Below are 9822 nucleotides of genomic sequence, written 5' to 3' on the forward strand. Positions count from 1 at the left end.
GGCCGCGGCGCCCTCCCGCGCAGATTAAGAGGTGAAAAGGCTGGGTCAGAAGAGGGCGGAGCTCTGGCCACCGGTCCCCGCCCGGGTCTACTGCCCCAGGGGACACGGCTGAATCACCTCTGGCACAGCCCTAAAACCCAACGGATTGCTTTCTGGGGATTTACAGGGCTGAGTTGGGAGTCTGTACTCTCCTGTCCCACCCCTGGGTGCCACCTGCCTGGGGGCAGTAGATGGAGCGGCTCTCGCACGGCACTTCCCTGTGTTGAGCGCCACTCAGGTGATCACTTCACTATTCATCAATAATCTATCTGAGACCTCCACACTTTGGCACCCATTCCCTTTAATTCCAGTTGTGTCTCCAGTCATCCACTGGGTGCGTCGGTGAGCAGCCTTCACACCCAGGCGCCGGGAGGGCACATTTATAATTTTGATCTCAGCTGCAATCTGGAAGTTCTAGAGGCAACTGCAAGACTTGAGACTTGTCATGGGAACTATGTGCCAGCAGGAGGAAGGAAGTGGTTCTTAGGGGAATGAATCTGGGAGGCTGTCTGGCGGAGGCGGCGGCCTCTGTGGTGGTGGTGGTGACGGGAAAAGTTGCAAGGGAGATAATGCTAGGGGAGATTCTCTCATTTCTGGAGATGGGGCGGACCTCTCCCATTCTGTGTCCTTTGACTTTTTTGACTGCCAAGTTGTTTGTGGGGTTTTACTACTCTTGTACCACAACTTTAACGTTTTATTTTTGCCTTTATTTTTAAACAAGTATCACACTCCAGCAACTTCTATTTTTATCACACCAATACTTTAAAAAATACCCTAAGGCTAAACTCCCCCTAGTTGAGAGGGGAATTGTCTTTCTTAACCTCCAGCTCAGATTCTGAACTTGACCTCCACCTACCCCAGCTGGTCTACTGTTTAGGATCTCCCTCTTGTGTGTATAGGGTCCCTCCCACTTCCTCTCTGCACAGTCTTACTCCATTTCCTACAAGAAGTACATGTCTGGACATATTTTTCAAAAGCAAGACACGATGCCCATGCCTTGGCTGTTCAGAGCAACTGCTCATGGGAAAGGACCAGAGGTTTGAAATAGGAAGAGCCTCTGTTCTACTGCGAGCCTCTCCAGATCTTCAGCTTTGGATACCTGTGAGTGCCTCTGCCAAATCTCCAGGTCCCCAGGTCAAGACCTCTAGACAAGATGGACTGTGAGATCCTCAGGGCCCCTTCCCCTATTCCCTCACCCTGGACAACTTACAACTTGTTAGCCCTGCTGGATCCCGAGAGTGCCTCTTCCTCCTAAGGAGGGAGTTCATGGAGATACTCCCAAGCAAAGTGGCCACAGATACAAGATGACCAACTAGCAAATCCAGTTGATGTTGGTTAGCAGTTTCTAAGGGAGTGCATACTAACTGTAAAACCCCACAAGGGTGCTGTTGACTATACAGTGTGTTTACCTGGCTTTGAGAGTCTTTGGTTTTGCTTATTTCAAGCCTTGGTTGCTAAGTCCTTCACATTTGAGCCCATGGCTTAAGGGGAAAGTATTGGCTCACTCAGGAAGGTTCAGCAGTCCCAGCCCCTACACGATAAAGGGGGGAGGCTCTAAGTCCTGAGGGAGGATCAGGTGGTCATCTTGGCCAATGTCAAGGACATTTGCCCCATCTTGGTGACCCTCTCATCTCACCTGGAGCCCTTTGCTTGATGCTCACCTTCCTGACCATGTTCTGTCCGACCTGTCATCTTCCCCAATACAGAGGGCCCCAAGTATTAGCCCAAGGATTGGAAGTAAGGAACAGGGGGGCTCAGCTTTGTCTGAACTGAGCTACAAAGGAAGCATTAGAATGGCCCATTTGAATACAAAGCTCCCTGGCTGTGTGGATAGGTCCTGTTCACGTCCAGTGAGCTTTTCCAGGCTGCACTGGGCCACTTGCAGATGGCTCATAGTTATAAAAATCCAGGGCCATAGTTAGGGTTCAAGAAAGATAAAGACGATGAGCTCTAGTCAATAATCCACTGCAGAACACTCAAGTCTCTCTAGAAGATTGTCGAAGGTGGGTCTGGGCCTTTCGTTAGACTATATGGTGGCCTATGGTATCTCTCTCCAAGGTAGGAACTGAGAGGTTAGAATTGTTGCATAGCATAGCAACAGTTAGAATCAGGAAGAGGTCACCTCTCTCTCTCTCTCTCTCTCTCTCTCTCTCTGGGGAGAGGGGCATGTTCAGGAAAATATTTGTGTGGCAGGAACTGCCATCAAACAATAGCAGGTACAATTTTGTTTCGAGGTTTCAAGTAAGGTAACTTCCAGTTTAATGGTGGCTTTATAGAAGGGAAAGGCAGCTGTCTGAGTCCACACTGAGCGGTCTTCAACATCAAACCCAGACTGGTGCTGTCCTGTAAAGCTTTAGGTAGGCACTTGTGATCGATGCTCCCAAAAGACCACCCCCAGTCTCCCAACTTCAATCTTAGTCATCTCAGTCATGGCCCCAGGCACTTGTTCCCTGAAGCACTTCACCCACCAGTAGGGCTCTGTACCTTTCAATTTCCACCTTAGGATCTCAAGGAAGTTGGGAGGTCATTATGCTCACAAGGATAGAGAAGCTTTTTGCAGGCCTGAAATTAGGGTGCTACGTTGAGTGGGCCCTTAACCCAAGGATTTCTTTTATCAACAGTTGCCCACAGCTACGGGTTTTGATGCATGGTGTGAAGGTCGAAGGCCCCTGCTGGGTGGATGGTTTCATGGCTGTCCCAAGCCTTGGCCTAGGTGAGGAGAGCTGGCATTATCATCCGGCATTGAGTAGACACTTGGCTTGGATAATATTTCATAATATCTAGCGCTGTTTCATCTGCCATTACCCTAGCACACAGACTCACAGTGTGTGATGATATGCCCAGGCTAAACAGTAGGCATCTTGGATCCAGAAGGCTCTGAACCTACTGCTTCTGGGGATGCTGCACAAAATCCACGTCTCGAAGACTGGAAGTTGTGGCTGGTTCTTAGAAGGCTATGGTTTGGTGGACCCAGAGGGTGCTGTGTGTTCAGCTGCCTCTAAGGACCAAGGGCTTCACCCATTTTTTTTCTTTTTGCCTTGCCTAGCTTCTTCTATGCCCACATTTTCTAGTACCAGAGAGACATGATCCTCCGCCTCTGAGGAAGCCGTCACCAGGTTTCTACGGCAGGAGTTGGCATTGTCTGGGTGAGTCAGAATCTGCATGAAGGGTGGAGGACATTTGAGTAAAGTCCCTGTTCCCTTGGAGAGTAGCATCCAAAAGGTATACGACATGAATGCTCACAGATACTTGATTACCACCTTCTTCGGGGTGGGTCTGCACAATATACCTCCTGGTCACCGTCGAGTAAACCATGAAGGGTAGTGTATGAGTTGGTTCAACCTTTTTACTTCCTGTTACTGTTACCTGGGGCAGGGAGAGGTCAAGCTTCAACATGCATGCAATGAGGGACAGGACCAGGATTCAGACCACAACACATGGCACGGGTGATACACCACCAGTCCTTCTACAAGAAGGCTGGGTTGAGGGCTGCCTGCACAGTGGGAGCAGGTGTGGCAACAAACTGATAGAGACCTCAATACCCCCTCAGCCCAAAAGTCAGTTGGCGCTGCTGAACAGGGAACCCATGGAGCAAGGTTGACCCCTGCCTTTTTAAGCTTGTCCTGTGATGCAGGAGATAGCTATCAGTCAGACACAGCATGTAGGTATTTAGTGTGGGGTGCAGAGTACAGAGAGTCCCAGGGGTATCCATTAGCAGAGCCAATACAGGCCTAGGTTTGTGCAACTCTTGGGAGGAAGTGCCCTTCAGTGGGTAGGCAACAGTTTGACAAGTAGGGGGAAAACTTCCTTCTCCACATGGGGCCAACTGCCACAGGTCTCTGGCTGTTTCTTGGTGATGTCACAGTGCTACCACTTACACCACAGGGCTCAGAGCTCATGAAAGGAGACAGTGAGATTGGAGGGAGCACACAGAATACACTCAGCCATGGGAATCTGGGGCACCATAGAACTGAATCTGAGACCTAGAAAACTGACACAGGCAGGGGAGGGTAAGAAGCCTGTGTGGACTTGACGAATCAGATGAGCCCTGAAGAAGGAGAAAGGACAAGGGAGTGGTGGCCAGAGAATTCAAAGGCAGAACATCTTTAATCCTTGTTGGCAGGGTGAGGCCCTAAGGCAGAGCAGGAAAAGAGCCAGGGTTGGGGGGAGGAGGCAGGACACATGCGTGAGTTGTCTCCATCTGTTCGATCCTTCAAGGGGAAAGAATCCTTCACTTCCCCTCTGCCTAGACAGAGCCCATCCCCTCCACCCTAGGTAGGGACCTCAGATGCAACTCTGCTCAGCAGCCAGAGTTTGTCAAAACCTCAGGAAACATCAGGGTCCCTTTCGTTGAGAGAATTTGCAATAGCTCTCAGACGACCTTGGTTGCACACGGCATTTTTGCAGGGCGAGACACTTGCTGGGTAAATGCTAAAATTTAGCATGTGCTCCTGGAATGACCTAGGCTTTGAGTTTTTCTGAAACTCAGTCTTCTACCTGAGGCTACCTCCATTGGCCACCCCGCCCTGGGGTTGGCAGAGGACATGCACGCACGCACGCACGCACGCACGCACGCACGCACGCACGCACGCACGCACGCACGCACGCACGCACGCACGCACGCACGCACGCACGCACAGACTCCCTCATGAAGGACTGGGAAGGAAGGAGAAATCTCTGTACATCTTGCCATTGAGTGTCGCAGTGGATACTCTCCAACTGTAGATCTTCTTAGCATTCCTGTTTTCTTTTGAAGGAAAAGATAGACCTATACTTAGAGAAACAGAAAAGAGAACGTTTGACTAACACTCCCTGATTCTTCCCATTCGGAGTAACTATTTTCATTTCTACAAATTGTTTCTTAGAACTCACATAGAGGTGAGAGTAGTTCTCCAACCTTTTATACCAACGGAGGAACATGTCCATTCAATCGGCCTCAAGCAAATTCCTCGAGCACCATCTTCAAGCTGTGGGAGCCTAGGGAGCCAGGCTGGATAGACAGGTGGCTGTGGTGGTGGTGGGTGCTGTGGTGGTGATGAGGATATGGTGGTTTGAATTTACATGATCCCCATAGACTCATAGGAACTGGCACTACTGAGAGTGTGGCCTTGTTGGAGTAAAGTGTGTCACTGGGGGTGGGCTTTGGGGTCTCAGATGCTCAAGCCAGACCTAGTGTGGTATTCTCTTCCTGCTGCCTGCCGATCCAGATATAAAACCCTCAGTTCCTTCTCCAGCACCATGTCTGCCTGTGTGCTGCCATGTTTCCTGCCATGGATGATAATGGAGTAAACCTCTGAACTTTAATCCAGCCCCAGTTAAATGTTTTCCCCAATTAAACTGTAAGAGTCGCCGTGGTCATAGTATCTCTTCACAGCTAGAGATACCGTAACTAAGATGGTGAAGCCATCCATCATACCTTCCATCAGGGTATGCGTGTGTGGTTGATCTTGAAGCCCTTTCCAAGGCCAGTGTGGACTCCTCTGAGGGAGCAGAGTGGTGTCAAGTAGCAATGCTTCTCCCGTCCCTGGAATGGCTGGCCAGTGCTGATGTACTTGGAATAGAACTAAAGGCTTTGGGAGATTGGCAAGCACATGCTGGGGATGTAGCCTAATTGGTCAGCTTTTGGCTCACATGCACGAAGCCCTGGGCTCAATCTCTAGCACTGTATGTCATGGTTTGAATATACTTGGCCAAGGGCGTGGCACTATTTAGAGGTGTGGTCTTGTTGGAGTAGGTGGGTCACCATGGGTGTGGACTTTAAGACCCTATCCTAACTGCCTGGAAGTCAGTATTCTGCTAGCAGCCTTTAGATAAAGATATAGAATTTTCAGCTCCTGCACCATGCCTGCCTGGACACCGCCATGCTCCCGCCTTGATGATGATGGACTGAACCTCTGGACCTGTAAGCCAGCCCCAATTAAATGTTGTCCTCTATAAGACTTGCATTGGTCATGGTGTCTGTTCACAGCAGTAAAGCCCTAACTGAGACACTGTATAAACTAGGTATAATAGCATACACATTTCATCCGGGCACTTAGAAGGCAGAGGCTAGAGCATTAGGAGTTCAAGGTCATCCTATGTCAATCTTAGTCATATTGAGTGTGAGGCCAGCCTGGGCTATCTGAGAATCTTTCTTAAAGAAAGGAAGGAGGAAATGAAGGAGGAAAGAAGGAAGGAAGGAAAGAAGGGAACAATGAAAAACAAGGAAGGGGGCCGAGAAAAGGGATGGTACCAGCACAGAGGTCCCTGACTTTGGCCCTAGAGATCAGGAACATCATGAGATCAGAAATCATGGTGAAGCCTCAGACAAGCTAAGCTGACAAGATACCGCAGGGATGCGTGGACTGTATATGCTCAGCTGGGGGCCTGGTCCAGGGCTTCAGCAAATGGGCACTTACTCAAAACCAAGGAACCCAGACAGAAGGGCACGAGGGGAGAGATCCACATATGGATGGGCTTTGGGGAAGCCAGTGATGCTTGGGCTCCACAGATGGGCACTGCTGGATCCCTAAATCTACCACCCATGACACAGAGTGTGGCATGCCTTCATCCTTTGTAGGGCCTGAGGAAGAGGAAGAATTCTCCCCGCCCCTGCCCTGGGGTGTTGACTTATGATCAGGTAGCTGATCCTTGAAAGGAAGGGAGAGACCTCACCACCGCCCTACGTGGATGATGGGGAAGGCTCCCAGAGAGAGGCACTGCTCCTCATGGGTGTATAAAAAACAAACCTAGCCCAGGAGGGTGACAGACCAACCCACCCTGTCTGGGGAGTTTCCCCCAAGGGAAGACCTGGTTATGGTTTTACAAGTGTGGCTTAGACCCACCCCTACCTGTACCTCTGTATCAACATTCCAGAACCCACCACCTTCCTCCCAAATCACCTTCTCTCCTAAACTCAAGGGGAAAAAATGTCTAGGGTCCTGGCCTTCCAGGGTTTCCTGGGAAATGTCAGTTCCCCTTTCTCCTGCCCACCATTCCTATCCAAACAGTTGCTTCTTATATGGAGCCTGAGTCCACTTTACTCATATAGAAGTCAACAGACACAGGAGGCTCATCACCCAGGAGACAGCAGAGCAGGGTGTAGAAAAACTTGTATTTCAAGTAAAGTAAACCTTCAAAATTTTTGAAAATTATTTTTTTTGCAAATTTTATGCAACGTATTTCGATCAGGTTTATCTACAACTCCTTTACCCAATTTCTCTCTGTCTCCCACTCCCTACCTGTAAGAAAAAAATTTTCTCCCATACTATTTAACTTTATGCTTCTAATATGTGTGTGTGCGTGCGTGTGTGCCTGTGTGTGTGCCTGTATGTGTGTGTGTGTGTGTGCATGCATGCGTGTGTGTGTGTGTGTGTGCACGTTTCAGCATCTTGTCAAGTCCAGGTGTTACTCAAAATGTACATCCAGGACAGCTCCGGAGAAGCCACCCCCAGATGCTCCAACCTCCCTTCACAAGCACAGCCCCTTCTACTGGAATTTCTCCTTCCTACTCACCGATGGTTCCAAAAACCCTGGGCAGCAAGGACCCGTGTTTGTTTAATTTAAAAAGGGGAAACTAGACAAAGGTGATAGGGAAGTAGAAATAGCATTATTGTGAAGCAATACTATTGTGTGTTTCTGCTGACTTTGGGGTGCTGTATCTCTGGGAAACCTAAGAAAATGGGGATGGGATTGTAAAAATTAAAATTTTTTTGTTAACTCCACTACAAGCACTCAGAGACCGACTCGTACCCAGCCTGGGGGACATGGCCTCCTGTTCCAAGAAATAGGCTAACCACAAGTCCATCTGGCCCAGATTAGGGCTGGTTCAGTAGTTCTGAGAAAGACAAGAGCAGGGAAATAGTTTGCTTAGGTAAGTTGATTAAACTTGTGTTATAGATAGAGTGTGCCAATTTGAATGAGCCAATGAAATTGTTACGTGCCTACTGCTTCCCTCCTGAGTGATTTTCTCTATAAAATGAGCCCCAAAATTGAGTTCGGGGTTGAACTCCTCTGCTGCTGTGTGGGATATGAGTCTCGACCCCAGTGCACTGGTTCCTATCTATAAACCTCATGTGATTACAGCAAGGACGGTCTTACATGAGCTCTTGGGGGGTCGAGTCATCCCGAGACTTGAGTGAGGGCCTCCCCACTCGGGGGTCTTTCAGGATGTTGTTCCAAATGCTAAGGGTTCATGCATCCTGGGATTCATATGTCATCAAGTGTTTGTACACTCTGGCCCCCTGCGTAGACCAAGCCTCCCACCCACAGACCAGCTCCCTGCTTACTTTAGGAGGTTCCTCCAAGCCTGATGCCATTTCTGTTCTGGTCTCTGCAGGGACACTCACACCATGACTGGGAACAGAAAGGAAGGTCACACTAGGCTGCCAGCTCCCACACGTAATCACAATGGCAAGGAGACCAGGTACCACATCTCTGCTATCCAGGATATCAAAATCTTCTTCTAGTGAGATCCGTGGGATGAGTCAGGGTCCTGCCCCAGATAGCCACAGAAGTGTTAACTTAGAAGCATCCCAAAATGCCTGGCTCAGAAAGTGCCTTGTGAGTGGCACTGAGCTGCTCACCCTCCCCAAGCTGTCTAATGGGCGTAATTGATCAGTTCCGCTCACTTCGGATATTCCCCACACTGATGACTCAGAAATCATTGGCCAAACCAGAAGCTGGCAAACAGGCTATAGGGGAAGTGGGAGTCTATTCCCAGGACTGCCACAGTGGTCTGGACCCGATGAGGAGCTGAGAAGAGTCCCCAGTGCACCCTGCAAGTCGGTTGTCACAGTACACCATCCTACTCACAGCCCTGATTGTCTTATAGAGTTTTTGATGGGGGACACAAAAAAGCCACTGGACAGACAAGAGGCAGAACCCTTTGTTACTTTAAGCAAGCTGCCAGGCACACCCAGACTCAAAAGGCCAGCAAGCTGGAGCTGTAAAGGCAGCTGATAGCTCACGCCTGTCTTGCCAGATGCTACTCAGCAGACCAGGTAGAAGGGTCTGGGGTTCAAGGCCTCATGGACAACTTAGCAAGACCATGTCCCAAAAGGGAGTGGAGAGGCACAGCTTAGTGGTAGGGCCCTTGCCCAACGTTCATGAGGTCCTGGGTCAATCCCCAGAACTATAAAGAAGAAGGAGAGGGAGGAGGATTCTTGCCCACTGTCGGGGTCTCAAAGCTGTGACACTACAATCCTATCTCTGCTTCCGTATCCCTATCTGTTAAGGCAGATGCTAGACCCACACTCAGAAGGCATTTCTGGAGGGTTATCCAGATGTGTTACGCAGAGAAACCATGTCTACCTTTTATTTTCTTTTACACAGGAAACCCAACCCCGCATGAACAGAAATCCTACAGAATGCATGTCGAGGATTAGAACTATTGAAGTCTCAAACACTGAGGACAAACATTTGGTTTTATTTTTCAGTTAAAAACTTGTTTACTGGGTTACAAAGAGTTAAGTTTCACTACTGCATTTTCAAACATAATTTGTTTTGTTATTCCTCTTCCCACGCTTTCCACACCCTCTCTGCAACCCCGAGCCCCACACCCTCCCTGCATCCCCATGCACCACACCCTTCCTGAATCCCATGCCCCATACCCTCCCTGCACCCCCTTGCACCACACTCTTTCTGAATTCCAAGCCCCACACCCTCCCTGCACAGTCAGTAACCTCTTTTCACTTCTCTTGTTACATGTGACCTTTGCCTTCCCTTCTCATGGTCCCCTAACTACTTTGATAGTTTATATCTCTTGTTACACACATACACACATCTCTTATTACACACATGCAC

At 49.3% G+C, this 9822-nt stretch overlaps 1 long non-coding RNA gene across 2 annotated transcripts; it reads left to right on the top strand.

Annotated features, from left to right (window-relative positions):
* Positions 1-3195: 3195 nt before the first annotated feature.
* Positions 3196-9482, top strand: LOC134486436 (uncharacterized). 2 transcript variants are annotated; one of them, XR_010065370.1, is made up of 3 exons: positions 3196-5941; positions 8357-8443; positions 9352-9482. It is a non-coding gene; the product is annotated as an uncharacterized LOC134486436 (long non-coding RNA). The 2 variants fall into 2 exon arrangements; XR_010065369.1 differs by having other exon boundaries at positions 3196-8443.
* The last annotated feature ends 340 nt before the right edge of the window (positions 9483-9822 follow it).

This window comes from Rattus norvegicus, chromosome 3, assembly GCF_036323735.1.
Source record: "Rattus norvegicus strain BN/NHsdMcwi chromosome 3, GRCr8, whole genome shotgun sequence".
Taxonomy (NCBI): domain Eukaryota; kingdom Metazoa; phylum Chordata; class Mammalia; order Rodentia; family Muridae; genus Rattus; species Rattus norvegicus.